Source organism: Stegostoma tigrinum, unplaced genomic scaffold, assembly GCF_030684315.1.
Source record: "Stegostoma tigrinum isolate sSteTig4 unplaced genomic scaffold, sSteTig4.hap1 scaffold_236, whole genome shotgun sequence".
Lineage (NCBI taxonomy): Eukaryota > Metazoa > Chordata > Chondrichthyes > Orectolobiformes > Stegostomatidae > Stegostoma > Stegostoma tigrinum.
In genome coordinates this window covers 150,334-176,286 of record NW_026728170.1, presented here as the reverse complement: position 1 = coordinate 176,286, position 25,953 = coordinate 150,334, and the positions used below count along the sequence as shown (strand labels likewise).

At 44.4% G+C, this 25,953-nt stretch overlaps 1 long non-coding RNA gene across 2 annotated transcripts in view; it reads right to left on the bottom strand.

The window, feature by feature from the left end:
- Positions 1-6,884: 6,884 nt before the first annotated feature.
- LOC132207981 (uncharacterized) overlaps positions 6,885-25,953 on the bottom strand; it is a 63,450-nt gene continuing 44,381 nt past the window's right edge. For both annotated transcript variants that reach the window (XR_009444071.1, XR_009444069.1), the window contains one exon: positions 6,885-7,833. This is a non-coding gene — a long non-coding RNA (uncharacterized LOC132207981). The remainder of the gene's footprint in view (positions 7,834-25,953) is intronic.

The window sequence follows — 25,953 nt, the reverse complement described above, 5'->3', positions numbered from 1 at the left end:
TTTCCAACATTCATGTTGCATCTTCATACCTGATAATACATTTGATAAAATAGCGTGAAAAATTGGAATGTGAGTTTTTAGTAATTATGATTGTTGGATACCAATCATATTATTCACATTCTTTTTACTTTCTCTGTGAATTCTGAATTACAACTAACTTTACAAAAGCCATTTGAATTCCAAGGTGCCATACTGAAATTAACCAGAAACTCAAACTTTGAATCATGTTGATGTTTGGCACGAGGCTGTGGTGTGATATCACAAAATGGGACTCACTTGAATTTGTGTGGCATCAGGGAACACTAGTAAAACTGAAATGAATGATAATACAGGATTAAACTAACAAGTGGCTGGTCCATACTGGACATTAAAGATGAGGTTCGTAATTTTGAAGACCAATTGCCTGAGATAATTGCTTCAGATGAACCTAAGGGCAGTATAGTGAGGAAGGTGTTTGCTGCACTTGCTTCTATTTGTCATTGCCTTGAGTAGAAGACTTGGGAGGTCATGTTGTTGCTTCACAGCACATTGGTTAGTCCACTTTTGGAATACAGTGTGCACTTTTGTTCTCCCTGCTACAGGCAGGATATTGAAAGGGTTGAGAAAAAAAAAATTGCAATGATGTTGCCAGAGTGGCTAGGTTTAAGCTATAGGGAGAGGCTGAATAGCCTGGTTGGTGGGGTATGTTTGTCAGAGAGGCATCAAAGACTGAGGGGTGACCTTATCGAGGTCTATAAAATCATGAGGCGTATGGATACGGTAAATAAACAAGGTCTTTTCCATGGGGTGAGGGAGTACAAAACAAGAGTGTATACGCTAAAGGTGATGGGGAAAGAAATAAAAGGTACATATGGGGCAATTTTTCATGCAGAAGGTCTGAGCGTATGAAATGAGATAGCATGGGACATGGTAGAAGCTGAGGCAAGTACATTCAAAGGCATCGGGATGGGTACATAAGGAGTAAGGGTTTTGTTGTGGGCCAAATGGGGGTAGTTTAATTTAGGATATCTGATTGGCATGGATGGGCTGATTGAAGGGTGTGTGTCCATGCAGCACAACTCTATGTCTGCATCCAAACAAACCAAAGGCATTATTTACTTCACCCAACCTGTATTTACATGCATTCCAGGCACCAGGAGGGTCCACTACCTGAATGGACACCCATTTAACTTTAGCAGGTAGCCCTGTACAGTGGCTGTTGCCCACTGCACCTTGGCAGCAGTTCCCCCCAAGCTTTATTGAGTCCTCATCATGAAGTCCTAGACTTTGAATGTGCCAGTCTACAACGTTGTGTGGAGGTCAACACCCTCTTCTGGAACACCAGTAAGTACCAATCAGACCAAGACCTCTTTGCCAGAAATCAGTGACAATTTGTAAGGGCATGATACAGTACCTGTTATTAACACAAAAATAGAATTTGCTGGAAAACCTCAGCAGGTCTGACAACATCTGTAGAGAGAAATCATGCCTAAAGTTTCGGTTTGACTGACTTGTCCTCCGAACAGTATCCATCACATTGTTTCAGGCAGCAGACACCTCCTGTACAGCTGTGGCGTCTGTTGCAGTTTCTCTAAACTCCTCCGGCCTTAAGACCCAATGAGTTCCTGGCACCCCTCCAGGCACACTTGCTACAAACATTTTCCGAAACCCTATTCTAACACAACATTCACCATTTTCAGCTGTGGAGACTACAAGCTCTGGAATTCCCTCCTTAAATCTCTTAAAACTTCTTTAAGATAGACAATGTAAAATAAACCTTTTTATTCAATGCTTGAAACATTTTAGTTTGATAAATATCTGAAACTTTCCATAATAATGCAAATCGTTGCTGTTATTGGCTTACACTGAGAGGAACAGGATTATCACTCAAAGGCTTTACATTCTCGGACCATCATGGCCACAATCATTTTCAAACTGGAAACTTAATCTTGACAGCCCGTTTTCAGCATTCCCGTTGTTCTAACTGACTGCAGTGTTCCGAGTCTAGGAGCTGTGAACCATGGACGAGAGCAGCTGAGACACATTTCTTCCCGAACTCACAATGAACCATCACTCCTGAACAGAGATAATGGGAACTGCAGATGCTGGAGAATCCAAGATAACAAAGTGTGAAGCTGGATGAACACAGCAGCCAAGCAGCATCTTAGGAGCACAAAAGCTGACGTTTTGGGCCTAGACCCCTCACAGAGGGGGATGGGGAGACGGTTCTGAAATAAATAAAGAGGGGGAAGGCGGACCGAAGATGGATAGAGGAGAAGACAGGTGGAGAGGGGAAAGTGGAGGTGGGGAGGGGAGAGGTCGATCTGGAGAACAGGTCAAGGAGGCGGGATGAGGTTAGTAGATGTGAAATAGAGGTGCGGCTTGAGGTGGGAGGAGGGGATAGATGAGAGGAAGAACAGGTTAGGGAGGCGGGGACGAGCTGGGCTGGTTTTGGGATGCAGTGTGGGGAGAGGACGTGCTGGGCTGGTTTTGGGATGCAGTGGAGGAAGGGAAGATTTTGAAGCTTGTTGGGATGCAGGGTTCCCAAGCGGAATACCAAGCATCCCAAAAGCAGCCCAGCTCGTCCCCTCCCTACACTGAACCCCAAAACCAGCCCAGCCTGTCTCTGCCTCCCTAACCTGTTCTTCCTCTCACCCATCCCGTGCTCCCACCTCAAGCCACACCCCCATTTCCTACCTAGTAATCTCATCCCACCTCCTTGACCTGTCCGTCTTCCCTGGACTGACCTATCCCCTCCCCACCTGTACTCTCCTCTCCACCTATCTTCTTTTCTCTCCATCTTCAGTCCGCCTCCCTCTCGCTCCCTATTTATTCCACAACCCTCTCCCCATCCCCCTTTTCTGATGAAGGGTCTAGGCCCGAAACACCAGCTTTTGTGCTCCTGAGATGCTGTTTGGCCTGCTGCGTTCATCCAGCTCCACACTTTGTTACCCTCACTCCTGAAGCTGAGCTACAGCAGGGAAAACGGGAAACTCGAAACATTCTTCTCCCCTCCCCAAGCCCAGCGCACGTGTGATTGGCAGCGGGCTCGGCCAATAGAAAGGAAGGGGTGGGACTGGAGGACAGATCTGGTGCGGCGGGGTGGGGGCGTGCGACGACACGTGATCAATCTTAACCGAAACAACTGCGGATACTGTAAATCAGGAACAAAAACAGAAGTTACTGGAACAGCTCAACAGCTCTGGCCGCATCTGTGAAAAAAAAATCAGAGTTAACGTTTCGTGTCCGGTGACCCTTCCTCAGAACAGCAACGTTCCGGCCGGTGTTTGCACGCAGGCGCAGCGTCATTCTGACCGCCGTACGCTGGTGATTGCCGGTTTTGTCGGAGCTGGTAAAGGAACAAAGAATAAGCTATTTGGGAAACAGTGAAGGTTAGTGTGGTCTGGGAGACTTTATCACCGCTTCTGTACAACTGTAGATCCGAATTACAGCTTCTTGGTCATGCGTTTTCAGTAAACTGAAAAGGGCTGCAGGCTTCAGGCCGCGAGAGGCCCAGGTTACCGCCAGAATATTTATTGGCCCCAAAGCCCCGCGTGTTTCGGACAGAATGGTCCCTGCTTTGCACTGAGGACCTGGGGGTTGGAAGCGTTTTCTTTCTCAATGAACTACCACAGTAAATCTGTACTCCACAACTTAAAGGGCTCTCGTATCTTTTCTGACCAGAATTGGATGCAATGATTGACTGTGACCTCACCAGATCTTTATCAAGGTTCAGCATCTTTTCCGTGAGTGTGTTCTCATTACCTCTATTATTTCTTAAAGCCAGAGTCATAGAGCCTTCAGACCCTCTAGAAACAGACCCTTCAGTCCAAGCTGAACATAATCCCAAACTGAACTAGTTCCATCTGCCTGCTCCTGACCCTTCAAACTTTTCCCATTCATGTAGCTATCCAAATGCTTTTTCAATATTGTAATTATACTTGCATCCACCACACCCTTATGAAGTTCATTCCACACACAAACCACCCTTTGTGTTTTAAAAAAAAAGCCTCGTGACTTTTTTAAATGTTTCTCCTCTCACCTTAAAAATATGTCCCCTAGTTTTGAAATTCCCCACCTAAAAACAACTACCATCAACTTTATCTTTTGCTCTCATTATTTTATAAACTTCTATCAGATTGCCTTTCAACCTGCTACACTGCAATGAAGAAAGTTCCAGCCTATCTTTATAGTTGAATTGTTCCATGCCAGGCGACATCCTGGTAAGTGTTCAGAACAATGCACAGTTTGATAATATCCTTCCTATAACTGGACACAGTATTCCAGAAAAGGCCTCACCAATGTCCTGTACAACCTCAAGATAACATCCCAACTCTTTATACTCCAAGGACTGAGCAATGAAGGTAAGAATGCCAAATGCCTTTTAACCACCCTGTGGGTATATGTGATGCAATCTTTTAGAAAGAAATGTACCTGCACCCATAGGTCCCCTGTTCTCAAACACTACCTAAGGCCCTACCATTAATTGTATAAGTCCTGCCCTTGTTTGTTACACCAAAATTCAACGCCTCACATTTATTCAGATTGAATACAATATGGTTTTTTTTGAGCCCATTTGATCAAGATCCCTTTGTAATCTTAGGTAACCTTCTTCACTGTCTATTATGCCCCTATTTTGGTGTAACCCATAAACTTACGAACTGTACCTTCTATATTCTCATCCAAATCATTTATATAAAATGACAAAAGAGGATCCAGAATTGATCCTGCTGGAACCCTGCTGGTCACAGGCCCCCAGTCTGAAAAGCAACCCTCTGCCATTACTCTCTGGCTCCTGCTGTTAAGCACACACATGCACACAGACACACACCCTTTCTATTGTTCCTACATCACCTAAAACCTAGAACAGTGAGCTGCCGTTTTGTCCATCTCACAGACAAGTTTCTGTCATAGCTATGAGTTCATCAGCTTTAACTTTAAGACTCGTTGCATTGAAAAGAAAAGTTCTTCAGAGTTACTACATATTCTGATTCTCTCATCTTTCTTTTGTAATTGCTGTGCTCTCCTCACATTCAGAACGTTCCTCATCAATCCTTCTGTTTACGCTGCTACGTATAATTCCCCCACTCCCCATCTCTGTCAATATAAAGTCTCCTTTAATGGAATGAGCAAAGCTCCCTGCTGAGATCTTGATCCCTTTCCAGTTTACATTAGACCATTCTTTGTCTTTTCTACCCCGAAAGACATTCCAATTGTCCAAAAACCTGAATCCCTGAACAATTCACGAGATCTTCACCATCGATTTGTCTCCTTTAACCTTGTTCTCCCTACCTCGTTTGGCATTGGGAGTAAACAAGAAAGCACGACTCATCAAGTTTTTTCTTTAAATATTTTACCTAACTGATCAAATTCACTTTGTCGTGCTTTTAATCTTTTCCCTAAAAATGTCATTGCTATCAATGTGTACAATAATTTCTGGCCTCTCAATCTCACCTTTGACAAGAGATTTGACATGTTTCGAGACGTCCTTAATCTGAGCACAAGGCAATTAACAAACCATCCTAAATTTACACTCACTGCTATAGAATTTCCTGTTTAAGCCTCTGACAGGAGAGTCCCCTACAAAAATAATTCTATTAAATCTCCCGAAATTCTGCATAACATAAGAATCATTCCAAGTGTCGAAAAAGTGACTGGCCATTCCGTTTTCCTCAGAGAGACCACGTCCTTCAACAGTTCCAAAAGCTGAATATCTGGCAGAGGGATACCACTGGAGACATTCTTACTTATCCTAACAGTCACACATCTCTCCTAACAGTGCTGGGTCGTACAGCTGAACATATGTCGAACTCTGATGAAACTGCAGGTTCCATTAATGAAGCCCAAGATCCCACACAGTCTCCTCAATGCATTTTAGTTATGTTCTCTCTTCGATAAAGATTTGTACATAGTAACTCCCCGCTCCATGCACTTTGCGTCTGTGCCATTCAAATATATATTCCCCTTCCACGTTGTTTCCCTCAAGATGCATAAACTCACTGTGTGTTCTAAAGAAGAGATGTTTATTCAAAATATTAACTGTGGCTCCACTATTCCTGCCACTTGGAAAACAGGACAGTACAGCACCGGAAGAAGCCCTTTGGCCCACCACATCTGTTCTAATATTGATGCCACTCTGAAGTGATACAATCTGCCTGTACAGGATCTATATCCCTCTCTTCCCTGCCTGTTCATATGTCTGCCCAAGTGCCTCTTAAATGTCGTGATTGATCGTTTCTGCCTCTATCACCTCCCAAGAGAGTACATTGTGGCCGCCTATCACTTCCTGTATAAGAAACGTGCCTCATACAACTCTTTTTTTTTAAACTTTCCCCCTCTAACCTTAATCCATTTGCCCCTAGAATTTGTCATTTTCACCTGAGGAAAAAGGCTCAGTGTCCACTGTCTCCCTTTCAGGTCGCCCCTCAGCCCCTCGCTCTGTGTAATGATAACGATCCAAGTTTGTCCAAGCCAGGCAAAATCCTGGTAAACCTCTTCTGCAACCTTTCCGAAGCCTCCACCCTCTTCCTGTAATGTAGTGATCGAAACTGCACACATCACTCCAAAGGTGGCCGAATTACAACTTTCTATTCAGCCCCCTGACAGAAGAAAGCCAGCATGCCATAGTCCTCCTTTACCACTTTATGCATAGGTGTTGCCACTATCAGAGACCTATGGACTTGGACCTACAGATCCATCTGTATATCAGTGCTACTCAGGGTTCTTCCATTTATTGTTTACGCTCCCCTTGCAATTGGCCTCCCAGGATGCATCACCTCACAGTTACGTGTGCGTGTGTGTATGGTCTCAGGTCTGATCCTTGTGGGACAGCGCTAGCCCTGACCTCCAGTCAGAAAAACACACTCCACAACTGTTGACGGGTGAAATATCAAACAGGAGTCTTGTGTTCTGTGTTCAGCAGCATGAGCAACCTTTATGCGGAGCTCCTTAGCAATTCATTGTGGGAGATTTTCTGGTGCTGTCTCACTCCACCCAACCAAGTGTAACATTTTTATGCATTTCACATTACAGCAATGACACGCAATGTTATAATGTAATTGTTAGCCATATTTGCCTAAGCGATACATCCAGTCCAGTAAACGCATGGTTAATGGCTCTACAGAACTTGGTGCTCCCACAGTCTGTTGATGTTTAACTGTTTCCTTTATTATTTGCCTTTAGAATACCTGTTGTTAAATCACATTTCAATCCTGACAGTTTTGTACTCCTTCCCAAACATTTACCAGCTGCACCACATTAATTACGAATAACCTCAATGCTCCGTTATCACTGAGGGCTCTTCCAAATTTGGTTGGGCTTTATTTTCGCTGTTAACCCAAATTCATAAGATTAGAAATGATATTAATTTCTACTACTTATTGTAAGTTCTTTAAAATAAACTCTAACGTTACTACAGTTCTGTGACAGCTGACAGATTGGGAACAGCGGCTCTCTCACTTGACCTGAGAAATCAAACAAACAGTCTCTCTGAATTGCAGTTCCAGTTACACACTCCAGCACTCAGATGTGGCCAGTGAGTTTTGAATCAGTATTTAACTCATGGATAAATCTTTACTGCCTCTTCTCTAAACACTCTGCATCACTAATTTTCTTTACTTAGTGAGACAGCATCAATTTGAATTTCACTCTCATCTGTGGAATTCAATCTCTTCACAAATTTACCATGTCATTAAAAGAAACTTGTTTATATTCTTCAAATTTCTAGGCGCCATAACCGCATCTTCACTCTATTTTGTAATCTGTTTCTGCCACTTTTCCGTTGATCACTGGGTGGCCCTTCTGCAGTCCTAATTACTGCGTTTTTACAGCCATCTTTTGTCCCCGCTCCTGGCTCTGTAATGAGAAGGTTAAATTGTGAATTGTGTGCAGCACATGACTCTAGGAGTGATAGTGATAGAAATGGGCTTCGTGGCAGTATGGAAAGGGAAGGGGTGAAGCTGGCTGTGGCAGGCATGCAGCAGACTGAAATAAGAATGAGAGTGAATTGATTAATATGGACCCCAATAAGTATTACATATAATCAAGCCTGAATTATGGGCTTAGGACAAAGGCCAGTGAGGTTTGAATATGAATAATTCCCAAAGCGGGTGATGGCGGTGGCCACCAGCCTGTAAAGAACAGGAACCCAACACAACTTGCCATAAGGGTGAATGGTTGTGTTTGGACTTTGTATGTCTTCACTTGGGACCACTGCTTCCACTTTGGCCCCCACTTTTTCATATCTACAAGAGCGCATATCTCACTGTAATAATCACCTAGTAGGGGCTGACCCATCGTGGTCACAGTGGCACATGATGGGATAATACTTTCACCAGGACCTGATCTCCTGGATTAGGAATGCCAGCTCAGATGTTGCTATGCTCCCTTTCTAAATCTCTGATTCTCTGTCCGTCTCCAACTTCCCCTCACCGCTCATGCAGCTGTTTTGCCAGTTCTCTCTCAGATTGTTTCACCCTATTATTTCCATCGCACGTTTCCAGTTGTTCTCCTACCACACCCTCCCGCAGCTGAATAGCCTGTCTAGTCACAAATTCAAAAGGGGGTCAACCTCAGTTTCATTCGAATAGTGGGGTGTACTCTAAACCATCCTTGCCTTGTCTCTTTCAGGGTCTTAGACCAGTTTCCAGTGTTTGGTTAATTTGTTCGACGTGAACTTTGGGGCTGGTACGGGAGATGGAATCTCCATTTAGTACCTAACAGCACACGTACTGTTTAATTACTTTCCCTGTAAATGTGTCCCTTTTTGAGAATTTGCAGGGGAATGCTTCCACGCACCCAGTAAATCTCGGGTGAGGCGGCCATGTAAAATTACTGATAGCGTGCGGGGATGTGCAGGCTCAATCTGTTAACCATGGTAGTTGTGGGGTTACAGGGATAGGGTGGACTGGGTCCCTCTTCAAAGGGTCTGTGTGGACTTGATGGGCTGAATGACCCATCCCAAATGTCGGGATTCTACAATCTATGATCTAAGAAAAGACTGGATCAGCTGGGTTAGAGACCGGATCGACTGGGTGTGTACTCATTGGAATTTAGTAGAATGAGGAGGGTATGGCATAGAAACATAAAATTCTAATGAGCCTGGATGGGCTAGGCGTAGGAAGAGTATTCCGGATGATGTGGAAATCTCAAACTGGGGGTCACAGTCTAAGAATAAAGCCTTTGGGACTGAGATGCAGAGCAATCCCTTCACCAAGAATGTGAACCTGTGGAATTCTCTCCCACAGAAAGCTATTGGGGCAAATGAATTAGATATATTCGAGAGGGAGCTGGTTGTTTCCCCTTATGGCTTAAGGAAGGAAGGAGTATGGAGAGAGGGTAGGAATGTTATGCTGAGATTACACAATCAGTCATGATCATACTGAATGGTTGTGCAGGCTCAAAGGGTCAAATAGCCAACTCCTGCATCTACTTTTCTGTTTCTATATGTTTAGACATTCAGCATTTATTTTTCTGGGGTCGGGAACCCGTTGAATCCATCTGCAATTGTTCCCATTAGCCCCCTGGGTTATGGCTACTGTCTGCATTTAATCTTTTCCCTGACACTGTGTGCAGAGTCTTCGATAACACTTTATTATATCATCCCCTACTCCAGGCCACCACCAGCAATGAGGCATCTGATATTGCATTTTATACCACCCAGCATGGGCCAGCCGATGGTAATGTGGTGGCACTGTCTGATCCTATGTCTTCCTGATTCCATCTTGTCCTCTCATTGCCCCACCCTTTTCCCATTCACATTTCTCGTGTTGTGGGGCTGTTTCTTGAAATGTCTTCAAACTTACTTTTCTTCCTCCAGTAACTGCTGCCACTGCCACTTCCTCAAATATCTGTACTGTTTCAGTAAGTATTTTAGCTGCCTGACCCGCATACTCATTGCCCTGTTGTTGTGAGGTTTCTACTTTCCTGTGAGCTCTAATCTTCATTACTGCTGCTTCAGTCACAAAATTAGCTGCTTCCATCAACTCTTTAATCTGGTCTTCGTGCTGTATGTGGCCTCCAGACAAGGTGACGTACCCGCGCTGAGGCCAGGCCAATATATGGTCGTGAACTATACCAAAGTCATCAGGACTGTCTGTGTATATGTTGACTCTCTGGCTCCTGGCTGATGTCAGGGCTTTTAGTAGTTGTGCCAGTTCTGAACATTTTCCGCATAATTCCTACAATAATTAAACAACCCTCAAGTTTGCCTTTTTCCTTTCACGGTGTGTGACTGGGTAGTTGAAAATCGCATTCTTTTGTTTTTGCGGGACTATCCTGTGTCCCTACCTGACTGATATCCCAGACAAATCACTCCCTGTCATTCCAATTTGCTTTCTGTGGTTTAATTTTAAGCCCTGCCTGGCACATGTGACTCAATACTCTATTGAAGATCCAGATATGCTCTTTCTGACTGACTGAGGTGATGAGGTCTTGGTAAGATCAGTTTGGCTAATTCCGTGAACCATACGTCAGTGGAATATGGCTGGAATATTGTGGAATTGCCAGAACAACTGGGAACATGTGTGCTGTTTTCCTCAGAGTATTCTTATTCTGGGATTCCAGGTCCACAGGTACAGATCTGGACTGAGATAGTATCCTGTTGCGATTTCAGCCTGTTAAGTACAGTGTGCTTTTGCTACTGTAGGATACTGTTCAGAGACAGATGTGTTCAGGGAGGTATAATCAATAGGGAGGCAATCTGAGTCATCAGGCTTCAGTGAATTAGTTTGGGATGCTATAGTATCAGTGATAATGGGAACTGCAGATGCTGGAGAATCCAAGGTCACAAAATGTGAGGCTGGATGAACACAGCAGGCCAAGCAGCATCTCAGGAGCACAAAAGCTGACGTTTTGGGCCTAGACCCTTCTTCAGAGAGGGGGATGGGGTGAGGGTTCTGGAATAAATAGGGAGAGATGGGGAGGCGGACCGAAGATGGAGAGAAAAGAAGATAGGTCGACAGAGTTTAGGTAGGGAGGGGATAGGTCAGTCCAGGGAAGACGGACAGGTCAAGGAGGTGGGATGAGGTTAGTAGGTAGATGGGGGTGCGGCTTGGGGTGGGAGGAAGAGATGGGTGAGAGGAAGAACATGTTAGGGAGGCAGAGACAGGTTGGACTGGTTTTGGAATGCAGTGGGTGGAGGGGAAGAGCTGGGCTGGTTGTGCGGTGCAGTTGCGGGAGGGGACGAACTCGGCTGGTTTAGGGATGCGGTGGGGGAAGGGGAGATTTTGAAGCTGGTGGAGTCCATGTTGATACCATTGGGCTGCAGGGTTCCCAAGCGGAATATGAGTTGCTGTTCCTGCAACCTTCGGGTGGCATCATTGTGGCACTGCAGGAGGCCCATGATGGACATGTCATCTAAAGAATGGGAGGGGGAGTGGAAATGTTTGGTGACTGGAAGGTGCAGTTGTTTGTTGCGAACTGAGCGGAGGTGTTCTGCAAAGCGGTCCCCAAGCCTGCGCTTGGTTTCCCCAATGTAGAGGAAGCCACACCGGGTACAGTGGATGCAGTATACCACATTGGCAGATGATCCCCTGTTCTCAATTCCTCCGCCTCCACCGCATCTGCTCCCACGATAAGACATTCCACTCCCGCACATCCCAGATGTCCAAGTTCTTCAAGGACCGCAACTTATCCCCACAGTAATCGAGAACGCCCTTGACCGCGTCTCCCGTATTTCCTGCAACACATCCCTCACACCCCGCCCCCGCCACAACCGCCCAAAGAGGATCCCCCTCGTTCTCTCACACCACCCCACCAACCTCCGGATACAACGCATCATCCTCCGACACTTCCGCCATCTACAATCCGACCCCACCACCCAAGACATTTTTCCATCCCCACCCCATCTGCTTTCCGGAGAGACCACTCTCTCCGTGACTCCTTTGTTCGCTCCACACTGCCCTCCAACCCCACCACACCCGGCACCTTCCCCTGCAACCGCAGGAAATGCTACACTTGCCCCGACACCTCCTCCCTCACCCCTATCCCAGGCCCCAAGATGACATTCCACATTAAGCAGAGGTTCACCTGCACATCTGCCAATGTGGTATACTGCATCCACTGTACCCGGTGTGGCTTTCTCTACATTGGAGAAACCAAGCGGAGGCTTGGGGACCGCTTTGCAGAACACCTCCGCTCGGTTCGCAACAAACAACTGCACCTCCCAGTCGCCAACCTTTTCCACTCCCCCTCCCACTCTTTAGATGACATGTCCATCATGGGCCTCCTGCAGTGCCACAATGATGCCACCCGAAGGTTGCAGGAACAGCAACTCATATTCCGCTTGGGAACCCTGCAGCCTAATGGTATCAATGTGGACTTCACCAGCTTCAAAATCTCCCCTTCCCCCAACGCATCCCAAAACCAGCCCAATTCGTCCCCTCCCCCCACTGCACCACACAACCAGCCCAGCTCTTCCCCTCCACCCACTGCATCCCAAAACCAGTCCAACCTGTCTCTGCCTCCCCAACCTGTTCTTCCTCTCAGCCATCCCTTCCTCCCACCCCAAGCCGCACCCCCATCTAACTACAAACCTCATCCCACCTCCTTGACCTGTCCGTCTTCCCTGGACTGACCTATCACCTCCCTAGCTCCCCACCTATACTCTCTCCACCTATCTTCTTTTCTCTCCACCTTCGGTCCGCCTCCCCATCTCTCCCTATTTATTCCAGAACCCTCACCCCATGCCCCTCTCTGATGAAGGGTAAGGCCCGAAACGTCAGCTTTTGTGCTCCTGAGATGCTGCTTGGCCTGCTGTGTTCATCCAGCCTGACATTTTATTATCTTAGTTTGGGATGCTGTCGGTCTGACAATTACCTGCTTCGGCCAATTGTTCATGATCACAATTGCTGCCTCCTCAGCCCCAGCTTTGATGGGGTATTGTTTTTGTGGTGGAATGAGAGGGCCCTTGATCTTTTCCAGGGTTTACAGATAATAACCCATGTTCCTGCTTGTGATTGGGTCCCAAGTGTAACTTCCCAGATTGCCTGACTGTCCCAGTCTCCCTACAGTGTCGCTACTCTGGAGATGCAGCCTTCTTTTTCCTCCTTCCCATGTCCTGCTTGGAGGGTCCCCCGTCGTAGTTCGGGAATCTACAACGTGAGATGCTCCTCATTGTTTTCAGAAATCAACCCCCAGAATGTCACGTTCCCAATCTGCATCTGAAAAGGTTCACTTCATCTATCACTGAGTCATCGAGATGTGCCGCATGGAAATGGACCCTTCAGTCCAAGTCTTCTATGCCGAGCAAACATCCTAAATTCATTCAGTCCCATGTGCCAGCATTTGGCCCACATCACTTTAAACCGTTCTTGTTCATATACCCATCCAGATGACTTTTAAATGTTGTAATTCTACTTTCATCGACTGCTTCCTCTGGCAGCTCATTACATACATACACCACCCTCTGTGTGAAAACATTGCTCCTTTAAATCCCTTTTAACTCTTTTCCTCTCATCTTAAACCGATACCCTCCGGTTTTGGACTCCCAACCCTGGGAAAAAGATCTTGACCATTCACCCCAATCCATGCCCATCATGACATAGAAGCCTCTGTAAGCACTGACTCCCCACCTCTTTTCTCCCCCCCTCCTCGTGCCCCCCAGCCCCAGCCGACAACATTGCAGGGAAAATAGCCCCAACCTATTCAGCTTCTCCCTTCTGATCAAACCCACCAATCATGGCAACGTCCTTGTAAATATTTTCTGAACCTTTCAAGTTTCACAACATCCTTCCTGTAACAATGAGATCAGAATTCAATGCACTATTCTAAAAGTGGCCTAAGCAATGCCCAATATGTCTGCACCGTGACACACTAACTCCTAGATTCAAGACTCTGACCTATGAAGGCACACGTACCAAATGCCTTCCTCCCTCCCTTGTCGACCTGCAACTCCACTTTCAAGAAACTATGAACTTGCACTCCAAGATCTCTTTGTGCAGCAACACTCCCAGGGACTTCCCATTAAATCCATAACTTCTGCACTGATTTGCCTTCCTAAAATGCAACACCTCACATTAATCTAAATTAACCTCCATCTGCCACTCCTCAGCTTATTGGCCCATGTGGTAAGGATGTGATTGTACTCTGGAGATCACCTCCTTCACTATTCACTACACCACTGCTTTTGATGTTATCTGCAAACTTTACCTCCTATATTCACATGCAAATCATTTGCGTAAATGACAATAAACAACGTCCTTTTGTCCGTCACTGTCTGTCCAAGGTTTAACTTTGATCCACAACGGTGCCATAGGCACTGCCTTCTCACACTTCCAGGTCATCCCACACATTGTTGTCCCTCTGCCCATAAATGGGTGTTTTGTCATCCAACCCATTTGAGTCAGTGTTATCGTCCTTCCCTTCCTATAACAACCATCTTGACCTTTTGCTTTAAGCCCTCGTGTAAGAGCTGCCACCTTTGCTTGTTCCCATTTCTCATTGGTCATATTTCTGATGGAGGCTGTCAGAGTTACAGCTGCCTTCTCATATTGACATATTTTTCTTGTCTATTCCACCAGGGTCTCTGCTCTGGTTTTAGGGCGCCCAGGTCTTAACCCTTCCTGATCATCTTCATGATCAGTTTCTTTTTGCAATCCAATACAATTTGTAACAACCACCCCTCGAGGCCTTTTTTTTTTGTTGTTGTCCTTAGATAGGGCCCATTCAGAATCCGTTTTGGCCACCTTGGGCTTATGCTTCCCCTCGTGCCCCACTTTTCCACCACGATGTCCTGCTGTGCGGTTCAACCCCTCCCAGGTGTGGATGAGGTCTGTCAATTGTCCACTGAATTCAGCACAGCTCCCTTCTCCCTCATTGTTCTTATTATATTGCCAAGAGCGATTCTGGGGTTTACTGTCTGCCTAAAGTGTGGTAAATATTGAAGATACTTACGTGATTAGGATCCACAGCTGATCACTGACTGGTTTAATATTCTGCTCACAGAGCAGAATGTTGGAGGAGAAATATAAAAGAGGGGCCGAGAGACAATTAGTCGATATTCATGGTGCCTGTTAAACTGTACAGTGAAATATATTTACTTTGATTCATGGATTTGATAATAATGAAACATATTCTGTGATTATTAGAATACAGAAGAACAAAGTGTGACATTTTAAACTTCACTTAATAATAACTTGACATTCATTTTATATATCTACAGAGCTGAAAGTAGACTGATTATTAAAGTGATATTAATGTGATCACAGCAAAAAAAATCATTAGGAGCTAACAATAATTAACAAAATAAGCAATATGATTATTTGCACTAATTCTTGTATTGAAAATCCAGCCTTGTTTAATGTTTCTAAAATACTACGCTAGTCATTGTAATTCAAGAATACAGTAACAATGATGTCAATTAAAAAGAAGACTTTAATTTTAGCTTCACTGTGATAATGGACCAATGCAATAATTGGATGACTGCACTGTAAACTGTAAAGATATATAATATCGGCTCTGAGAAAAATAATTTGGTTTACAAGGTGTTCTGTACTCGGAATAATTAGAAATTAATTGTGATTATGAATTAGCCATTTAAAAGATCATTACTGTAATTGGCTAAAAATATTTACATTTTGCTAAGATAATCGGACCAAGGAGCATACAGGTTGAAAATGTGTTTATTCAACAGAATACACAAGAGAGAGTTTTCCCCAGGAACTAATTGTAAATACACAGCTCAAAGTAGCTTGAAAAATATATAGAAGCCAAATGATCATTGAATTGAAAAAGATTACATAGTTATAACTGACAGTTTAAAAGTCCAAGTATTTTGGCTACATGTTCATGTTGTTCATAGAGGCAACATGTGGATCAAAGTTAAACCTGGATGGACAGTCGGGGACAAAAGGATGCTGCTTTTTGTCATTTACATCAATGGTTTGACTGTGAATGTCGGAGGTAGGTTTGCAGATGACATCAGAATAAGTGGCAGATTTTCATGTTGGGATTCTTGTCTGTTTAACTATAATCTGTTCTGTTCTCAGTGTAAGAGGCTCTTCTTGTGCATGATGGGCTGTCACTAACAGTGTAATTTACCCGAGAGTCCTGGGATCAGGTTTCCTTTGCCTGCAAATCAGGCGGCCAGTAAACTATGCACCGGCTTTTCTTTGGCGCAGCAGAGATTCATTTCTCAGTGAATAAGTGTTCGATCATAAAGTTATTTCACTCAGAATGGTTTCTAGCACACACCATCCACCAGTGTATCTGGAAAGTTTTTTTTTCTGAACAATTCCAATCTCTACCTGTCGATCTGATGGTACTTGTCAGTTTTATGAGAATTCAACCCTTTGTTGCTGAGCTATTTTTGTAAATGATTCGGTAAATCTATTGCTTCACTGTGGAGTCTGAAGTCGTTATGAGCCGGTTTCACCAGTTCGCCACACTAACTTACCCCGTCTGTCTGTATTGTACTTTTTTAGCATTATCTTATCAGCAAATTCTTTCATTAAAGTGACGAGGAGTGATTTTTTTTTTTACGTGACTTTTTTTTTCTGTTTAGCATTTTGATTTAAAACATAAGACAATGGTTTGTATTTGTGAGGGGGTGATATTGCTGTGTGCAACAGCCTGTCATTTATGGGATTACGTTCCCTAGAACACAGTGTTCTTTTGTCTCCAAATTACACATGATGTTACTGGAGCACCTGGAAAAAGGATGTGTTCATTGCAGTGTGAATTCCATCAATGTACTTTGTAGAACCTTCTGAAGCCAGAGATACACAAATGTGTGTAGATTTGTTTTCCACACTTAAGGAAGCAATCATTAGCATTTGAGTGATTGTAACACAGGGGCACCAGACTCATTCTTGCAACTGGAGATTATAATGAGGTGCGACTGAGTAGGCTAAATCTGGATATCCTGTATTGCATGTGAATAAAGAGGTGTTCTGTTTGCACTGTATGTTATTACCAAAGACAGTGACAGGATACATGTTGGCAGCTATCTTTGCTGATAGGAATGTAACGTTATGGATCAGTCTGAAAGTGGTAGAACAGCCTGAGTGCCTGAGATAAGCAGAAATATCTTCACTCAAATACCTGTGAATCTGTGATCATGTCCACCTCAAGAAGTGAATCTGACCACATTCCAAAAAATGGTTTGCAATGTTTGTGATGCTAAGGGGATCAAAACACGTTGCAAAAACTGGATGAGTGCTGAGAAGTCAACAGTGATGTGACTCACATGAAGTGTGGATGCTGGCAAATTGAAACAAAACAGAAAATGCTGCAGAAACCTCGCCAATCTGGCAGCACATGTGGAGAGAGAAACAGAGTTCAGGTTTCAGGTCTGATGTGATTCTCCTTTGGAACAAACAATGTTAAACTGCAGGATAATAAAATGTGAGGCTGGATGAACACAGCAGGCCCAGCAGCATCTCAGGAGCACAAAAGCTGACGTTTTGGGCCTAGACCCTTCATCAGAGAGGGTCTAGGCCCAAAACGTCAGCTTTTGTGCTCCTGAGATGCTGCTGGGCCTGCTGTGTTCATCCAGCCTCACATTTTATTATCTTGGATTCTCCAAATCTGCAGTTCCCATTATCAATGTTAAACTGCAAGTCAGGCTCCAGGTGTGAAATAATGTAAATCTGACTCAGTCTCTGAAGAAGGGTCGAGGTCCGAACCGTCAGCCTTCCTGCTCATCTGATGCTGCTTGGCCTGCTGTGTTCATCCAGGTCTACACCTTGTTATCTCTATCTCCTGAAGTTCTTTTTCAGAGAAGCAATCTTCCCGTTTGTTTGATTGTGGCACTGAGAGTGCACTACTGAAACAGAAAAGACGCTTTCTGTGTCTCGGTGATGTCTGGGTATAGTGTCTGTTGTTCATTGCTGAGACTGGACGGGAGTTCTGATACACTGGAATCTTCAATTGAAAATTCTGTTTTTTTTTTGTTGAAGATCAGGAAGGCTTTCTCCTACGCAGGGAATCAGGGCACGATCACTGATCTTCGCTGACCATGACAGGACTCAAACCTAGAGGCTATTTTTTGTGATTAACACAGTCAGATGTGCTCGACCGTACTCAAACAGTCCTGTCTTTCCCCACGCCCCAGCTTCATGATTCTGAGTAAGAGGATCTCAATGTAGACACATTCCCTATATATGGGACAAACCGGCATAGATCCACTATCCACATTTTCCCTCAGAACACATTCCTGACAAAATATTTAGTTATAGTGAAGGTTAGACTGCTTGAAGTGTCGTCACTGTTCTCACAGAAGTAATTGAACTGTGTTGTCTCGATAGTTCATTTTAATCATTTATGGATGTGCCTGTAGTTTTCATTTCAAGTGGGATCTAGAATGTATCAGTCCTTAGAGGTGTTTCTGAGGAAACATGTCACTGTTTTCAGGGAGCTCCTTGGGAAATGTATCAGTGTTTTCTCGGGGTGGGGGGGCGGTGCGGGGGGGGAGAATGTCAGTGTTTATGGGGACGATCAAAATGTGCCTGTGGAAAGGTGTCAGTGTTTATTGAGAACCTCCGGTGAGTGTATGATTATTTACAGAGTGTCTGTGGGGAATGAGTATCGGATTCTGGTTTGCAGAACTTTCCTGATGTCTAAGCGGCTCCCAAACCTGTGATTCTGAACACTAGATTTATTTATGGGGATGTGAATGAGGAGACTTTAGACAAGTATTTAAGGGCAAAGGAATCTCTCTTTATTTAGTAGCATAAAGGTAATTAGAATTTAAGAAATGGGTATCTCAGTAAATTCTATGAAGTTAATACAATACACTATGGAAAGAGACCACCACTATTAGACATTATTTACTGACACACAGAAAACAAGCATTTACACTGTCTGCCTGAATTGCTCCCAATAGGGTCCCAATGCACTGCCACCGATGTTGGAATTTGGGATCTCAGGGTTTCTGCTCCCATCCCAGAATGTGATTTTTCAAGTCCCAGTGGTCCCTCTGGATTACCACACCTAGAGCCTGGATGAAGACTTGGGACTGTGTGGGTTTGTACGTTTGGGTTGAGTCGGCTGATGCGCAAAGGTGTGTTTTGGTGAGTAGCCATTTCTGTTCACCTTTTGGGTTCTCACCTCAGGTTGTGACTGAGGACTCGTGGCTTCGGTGAAGTCAATGATTGCTTGTGCTGGTCAGTGTCTGGTTTGGATGGCCTGGGTCAGGTTTTTGCTGATGGTGTTCTCAGTTCAGAAAGTTTGGATCCCGTGTTCGGAAGCTCTTTGTTCAGTTTCCTCCTCCCATAAGATCGGGGCTGGCAGTTATACTGACTGAGAGTCCCATTAACTTCACACCAGATTTGTAGTTTTCACTCTGCTCTTGATGTTCTTTTCTGAGGTTAATTAGCTTTCCGATGGTTAGAGCGTGTGTGAATGGATTGGAATGTCAAGTATCTCTGTAGGCTCCGTACTATCTGTGCTGCATAGCCCGAGGTGTAAAAGCTGTCTTGGATCAGTTCCTTTTGGATCAGGGTCTGTTGGTTTCGGTTAATTGTCCTTTAAGTGAGGAGGTGCAACATGGGATTCCAGGCCGAACAATAATTTTCTGAAGAAGGGTCTAGGCCCGAAACGTCAGTTTTCCTGCTCCTTTAATGCTGCTTGGCCTGCTGTGTTCATCCAGCTCCACACCCTGTTATCTCAATAAACCCACACAGCAATCTCCGTTCCCAGGCATGATTATTGTGTTGTGTCTTTCTCGCAGATTCAGTCCAACTGTCTCTTTGAAAAGTTTGGAAGTCTAGGATTCTGCCCAGAAACGCAGGATTGGTCGAAATGTTTTACTGTTGTCGATTTTTAAACTGGGTCCTGCTTGAATCAGCACTTGTGCAGGTTTCCCAGTGAGTGTGTCAATATTCACAGTGAGCCTGTGGTTAATGAGTCAATATCTATAGAATTTTTCCAGTGATTGTGTGGGGTGCTATTTACAGAATGATCACTTGGAACTATCTCAGTACCCCAGGGAGTTGCTGGGGAGTTTGTCCTCACTGCAGTGAGTGAAAGGTATTTAAGGTATCCTTGGGGAGTGTGACAGTATTGGCAGTGTGTCTGGGGTATTCATTCAATATATACAGTGGGTCCAGAGGGACTTTGTCATTATTTACTTGGGGGTCCCTGGTAGTGTATCACTATTTACAGCGGGGGTGTTCGGGGAGATTCTGATGTTAATACAGTATCCCTGGGGAGTGCGTCAGTATTTACAGGGAATCGTGACAGCATTTTGATGGATCCCATGCAGAGGAGATTGAGGGGTAACCCGACAGGTTTAAAAGTCCTGAGCGGTATTGATAAAGTGAATGGCAGATTGCAATTCAAGAGGGTGGGGATTTCAAGGCTGGGTCATACTTACCAGGGGAGAGGAGAAAGATTTTAATAAATGCATGGAATTTTATTTTTGTTTACACAGGGTTCATGTACGGGATGGCCTTCCGGAGGAAGTACTGGGTGCGGGTACAGTTACAGCATTTAAAAGGCAGTTGGGTAAGTACATGAATAAGAAATATTCAGAGGGGCACGTCCCACATTCCTGTGCTTGGTCACAGTTCAGTTTGGGTTTATGGTTGGCATGGACTGGTTGGACTGAAGGATCTGATTCTAGGCAATATGGTTCTGTATCTCTAAAAGCAGTATCCTCAGGGAAGTCAGGATGAGTGTGTTAATATTTACAGGGGTTCCAGAGGGGATGCATCAGTATTTACAGCATGTCCTGGGAGGATTTTCAGCATTTCCTGGGTGTTTCTGGGGAGGGCCTTAATATTTAAAGGGCATTCCTGAGAAGTGTGACGGACTTTTACAGGAAATCCCAGGAGAGTGCATCAATATTTACAACAAATCCATTGGGAGTGTGTTAACAATTTCTGGGAACCTGACTGGGAGTGTTTCAGTATCTACAGGAGGGACTGGGGAGTGAGTAATGTTGACAGGGAATTTGTGCACGATGTGTTAGTATGTTGAGGGGTCTCTGGGCAGTATATCAGTATCTGCAGCGAATCCAAAGGGAACGTGTCAATAATTACTGGGTGTTCCAGATGGAATACAACAGTCTGTACAGTGCGTCTCCAGGGAAGTCTGTCAGCATTTACAGCCGGTCTAGGGTGACTCTGGTGATAACGTGGTGTGAGGCTGGATGAACACAGCAGGCCCAGCTGCATCCGAGGAGCAGGAAAGCTTGACATTTCAGGTTGGGACCCTTCTTCTGATGTTGTTTACTTGAGTTCAGTGGGACTGTCAGTATTTACAGGCGATCTTTGTGTGCGTGTCAGTATTTTAAAAAGTGTTCCAATGTAATGAGGTAGAGTTCACAAGGAATCACCAAGAAGGGTGTCAGTTTGTAGAGGCTTCTCATAAGGAAATTGTTAGTATTTGCCAGGATTCTCACAGGGTGTATTTCACAGAATGTTGTTGACAGTGTGTCATCGTTTACATAAGATGGTGTCCATGTTTACATGGGTCCGGTGGTGGTGTGTCTGCGTAATAGGCTTCCACAGAGAGACCACAGTGAGTCTCCAGTGACTGACGGTAATTTTCAGGTGTGTCCAAGGACAGTTTCAGGAATTTGTGCCTTTGGGAGTGTGTTCATAATTATAAAGGATTTGTGGGGTAATGAGTCAGTGTGTATAGAGATTCCCCAGTGAGCGTGTTCGTATTTACACAGTGGGTGCAGGTGCAGCAGGGGTTGAAGAAGGCAAATGGTATGTTGGCCTTAATAGGGAGAGGATTCGGGGAGATCTTGCTGTATTTGTGCAGGGCCGTTGTGAGACTGTATCTGGAGTACGATGTACAGTTTTGGCTTCTGTTATCTGAAGAAGGATGTCCTGACCATAGAGGCAATGCTTACCAGACTGATACCAGGTTGGACTGACACATGAAGAGACGTTGGATTGATTAGGAGAGTATTCAATGTTTATGAAAATGAGGGTGGATCTCATGAAAATGTACAAAATTCTGACAGGTCTAGACATAATAACAGTAAGAGCAATATTCCCGATGACTAAAGAATCTGGAAGCAGGGCTTACAGTCTGAGGACACAGGATAGGCCACTTAGAACTGAAATGAGGAAAAATGTCTTTGCCAGAGATTTATTTTTCACTCATTCATGGGATGAAGACGTCTCTGGCTAGGCAGCATTTATTGCTCGTCCCTAATTGCCCAGAGGGCAGTTAAGAGTCAACCACTTTGTTGTGGCTTGGAATCACATGTAGGCCAGCACAAGTAAGGATGGCAGTGTCCTTCCCTGAAGGACATTAATGAACCTGATGGGTTTTGTCAATAATCAACACTGGATTCATGGTCATCATTAAACCCCAAATTCCAGGTATTTGTTGAATTCAAATTCCACCCTGTGCCATGGTGGGATTTGAATCCAGGTCCCCAGAACCTATATTCACCAGAATATTATCTGGCTCTGTTGTTTAATAGTTCAGTAATAATGCCACTGGGCCATTGCCTCTGTGTCTGTGGAATTCACTGCCACAGAAAGTGGTTGAGGCCAAACCATTCAATGTTTCCAAGAAGAAGTTTAATCGAATTACGGGAATAAAGAGAGCACATGATATTAGGGAGTCAGCTGGATCAGAGGCCCGAGTTCGAGAACCAGCCATGGTCATAGTTATTGGTAGCACAAGTTTGAGTGGGCAGATATCTTCTACTTTTACTCCTTATTCATATTTATGTTCTTACGTATGTTAAGGGGCCCCAGTGAGCAGGCCAGGATGTTAAAGGGACCATGGGGAATGTGTTAGTATTTACGGTGGGGTCCCATGGTGTCCTGGGGATTGCATCAGTTTTTACTGTGGGTCTCAGCGAGTGTGTTGGTGTTTCCAGTGGGTTCCAGGGGTCCTGGGGATTGCATCAGTATTTATGGCGGGTCCCAGGGGATGCATCGGTCTTTCATGGGTATGTACAGAGTGTAGCACCATACTGGATGAACTGAAGCTGCTTCCACTTTTACAAGGGTCTCAGCTCGTGGTAGGCGGGTGTAGTGTGTGACTTTAAAAAGGTTATTTTGTCATTTATTTTTTGAAGATTGCTTGTAAAGGCAGAAGTGGGAAGTGTTTCAGGGGTTTTAGGAGGCCTTTAGGTTTTTTGTTTTAAAAGAAACTTAACAATGAAAGAGGAGTGGCCAGTTCAGGCTCTCTAGTTATATTTCAGCTGGAGCAGCCATGAGGTTTGTGCGTCCAGAAGGTTTGCAAGCTTCAGTAAATAATTCCTAACTGGCTTTCTCGGAAATCTCTCTCTGGATGTTGTTCCCTTCTGCCTTTAAGAATCTGTGTTTGAAATTACCTTTTAGCCAACGGGTGTGTTTATGGGATGTGACAAGATTGGAGCAGTTAATTTGTAATAGTTACTGTATTGGGTGTGTTAGGCTTTCCGATATTTTGTTATTCTAAATTCCACTTTCTTCTGTTCATGTTTTAATTGTCGTGTTTAAATAAATTTGTTTTGCTTCAAACCAAGTGCATCATACCTGGAACACCCACATGACATCTGCCTCTTAAAATAAGAAAGTTAGGGTCGAAAGGTAAGTGTGGAGTTGGAAGAACACAGCAGGCCAGGCAACATCAGAGGAGCAGAAAAGTTGGCATTTCAGGTTGGAATAATGGGAACTGCAAATGCTGGGGAATCCAAGATAACCAAGTGTGGGGCTGGATGAACATAGCAGGCCAAGCAGCATCTTAGGAGCACAAAAGCTGACGTTTTGGGCCTCGACCCTTCATCAGAAATGGCCCCTTTTCTGATGAAGTTTCTCGGCCTGAAACGTCAGCTTTTGTGCTCCTAAGATGCTGCTTGGCCTGCTATGTTCATCCAGCCCCACACTTGGTTATCCTTCTGACTATCTCAAAATTAGGGTTTCGGCTCCTTTGTTAAAATCTTGTGAGGAAATTCCCGCCTGGCCCATAACAGATTGGGCGCTCTTGCCACAATAATTCTACAATTCCACTTTGGGTTTCGGGTTAATTGACTCCAGGGTGGTGAGTGGTTGTTGTCAGTGTCTTTTGGTTCGGGTGTTGCATTCCCTTGGTTTAAACAGGGGGTGCCTTGTGTAGGAATGGCTCTTTCAGTCATCACTCAGATTTCTGGGGGTGGAAGCAGTGACTTTGGGGTCTTTGCAAAAAGTGACCACGGCAAAGCTGTTGGAATTGGCAGACAGGCTGGAGTTGGGGTTACCCTCGTCTGTGAGGAAAGGGAAGGGACTGACAACACTCTTTGGAAATGGCTAGGATTCAGTTGCAGATGAAGCAGCTTGGACAGGAAAAAGAACTCAAACAGCCTGGATTCTGGTTAAAAGCAGAGGAAGGAGGAAAGAAAAGAATCACCCTAGCAGATAATGTGGATAGTCAAAATCTCTTTCTCCAGTGAAAAAAATGTCAAATACTTGGGTGCCCGGCATGGAGGAAATTTCAAATGAGATCTGTGGGGCGCATGAATGAAGTTGTGTGGGATTGAGACAAATGCAATAAACAGGCAGAGGATCGAGGGATATGGACAATGTGCAGGCAGATGGCATTAGTTTAGAATAACATTGTGGTAGGCACAGCCGTGGTAGCCTGAAGGGCCTGGTGCTGAGCTATACCGTTTTATTTTTAATGCCGTTGGGGAAAAGAAACACTAAGAATCTCAAATATTTCATTATATTTCTCCCTCCTTCTTCTAAATGACAATGCGACAAGCTCAGACGACTTAACCTGTCTTCGTTAGAAAATCCCTCCATTCCCAAGATAAGCCCAGTGAACCTTATCTGGCCTGTCGCTAATTCAAGGATATCTTTCCAAAGGGCTGTCATACTGTTCATAATATTCTTGGTATAGTTTGACACAACTTATTTATTTTAGCAAGGACTCCCTATTTTTAAACTTCATTCCCTTTTTAATAATTGTCAGAATTTGATTTGCCTTCTCTATGACCTGCTGAACCTGTAAGCGCCCTTTTTCAGATTGATACTTATAAATTCCCGAAAAGCTTTGTGCAGTCAGTCTGAAGCCAACACTGAGCCTGACAGTAAGTTAGAAATGTACTGGACTGTATTTGTAAAGAATATGACAATAAACAATAATTGCACCCTTTGAAACAACAGAAGATACATGAGTTTATGAAAGGGAATTTTTTGATGATCCTGTTCGATTGCATTTTTTTAGGTGTAGCTATCAATTGCAGAATAAGTAAGGGGAGGGAGGGGATTGGCATTAGGGAGATATGGTTAACTTGAATTTTCAAAATCATTTTGACGAGTTTGAACAGGGGCTGGAGAGCATGTAGGGACTGAATAGGGCCTCTTGACGATCAACAAAGCCATTATATGTGGGATAACTAGAGATGGATACAATCCTAAACAAGTATTCCACTTCAGTATTTACTGTGTAGAAAAATATAGCACCTCAGGAACTTGGTGAAATAAATTGTGATCACAAGAAAAGAGTCCACAATTGAGAGCATGAGGTGTTAGGAGTCTTAAAATGCACAAAGGCAGATAAATCCTCAGGCCTTGATCAGGTTTATCCCAGGACATTGTGGAAGGCTAGGTAAGAAATTGTGAGCTGCTCCAGCAAGATATTTATATCATCAACAGCCATGGTGAGATGTCAGAAGACTGGAGGGTGGGTAATGTTGTTGCATCACTCAAGGGGCTGCAAGGCAAAGCCTGGAAACTACAAACCAGTGACACTGACGTCAGTGGTGGGTAGTTTGTTGGGGGAGATCCTGAGAGACTGGCTCTTCGTGCATTTGGAAAGGCAAGGATTGATTAGGGCTCGTCAGCACGGCTTTGTGTGTGGAAAATCATGGCTCAGAAAGTTGATTGATTTTGCTTTGAGGAGGTAGCCAGGAGATAGATGAAGGCAGAGTGGTACTTGGTTCTCAGCAAGTTTAGATCACATGGCGTCCTATGAAAGCTTGCCAGTTGTGTACAAGATTGGCTTGACAGTGGGTGCTGGCAGAGATTTGTTCTTCCTGGAGGCCTATGCGTGTGCCACCAGGTTCGGTTATGTTATGTGTCATTTATATTGATGATT